Raw genomic sequence first — 879 nt, 5'->3', positions numbered from 1 at the left:
TGGACACAGCGGAATTCGAACCCGCGTCCATCCGCAAAACTGCGGTGCTCTTAACCACTGAGCTACGTGACCAAGTCCACTTGGTTACCTTTGCAAATCTACTACATCTATTTATGGTTATCGCTAGGAGAAGAGATCATTATCCGAGGCATCACTACTCGCATACTCGTCATCACTATCGACGGACTTACCCACGACGCCGAGATCATTGAACTTTGTTACAAGGTCTGTAATATGGGAAGAATCCGAATTCATGTCTTCTTCGTCAGCCACGCGCACGTCACACAGAAGCCCAGCTTTAGCAAAACCAGCAATAATTGTCTTAGAGATGAGCTCTTTCCAGCTTTCGGTAATCCATGACGCAATATCCACACGCTTGGGCGCCACCATCTCAAACTTTGAGCTTGGTATCTTCTCGTGGAGGCTGCGAATCTTCTCACGGGCAACTTCTTGTATTTCAGCCCGGGAAATGGCCGCCACTTCAACGGCAACCTTACGGCGCTGCTCCTCGAGATCTTTCTCGAGCGCGTGGTGATTCGATATCTGATTGCGTAGTAGATCCAGCCACATTGCCCGTAATCTGCTCTTAAACGGTTGGTTCCATGCCACGTCAGCAGGTTGACAGACATAAGTGTACCGTGGAGGTACTTTCATCAACACGATGTTAATTGCAGTCGCATAGTCAACCACTTCTTTGGTCCAATGCCCCGAAAAATCATCCCACAAGAGTAATATCTTCATGTCCATTTTTTCGCGAAACTTAAAATGGTGCTCAAAAATTCCAACGAGATGCGAGCATTCCACCATGCTGTAGGATTACCGTAGACTCAACACCCATGCAGCGCTTGTAGGCCAAAGGACGCTTTCCACAGACGAACG

The 879-nt window shown here is 48.1% G+C and overlaps 1 pseudogene across 1 annotated transcript; it reads right to left on the bottom strand.

The window, feature by feature from the left end:
* Positions 1–72, bottom strand: PITG_27537 (annotated as a pseudogene). The gene has a single exon. The product of its transcript is annotated as a tRNA-OTHER (tRNA).
* Between the last annotated feature and the right edge of the window lie 807 nt (positions 73–879).

The sequence above is a fragment of the Phytophthora infestans genome, genomic scaffold, assembly GCF_000142945.1.
Source record: "Phytophthora infestans T30-4 supercont1.21 genomic scaffold, whole genome shotgun sequence".
Lineage (NCBI taxonomy): Eukaryota > Oomycota > Peronosporomycetes > Peronosporales > Peronosporaceae > Phytophthora > Phytophthora infestans.
Note: the sequence above shows the minus strand (reverse complement) of the source record. Positions and strands in the feature narration are given on the sequence as shown.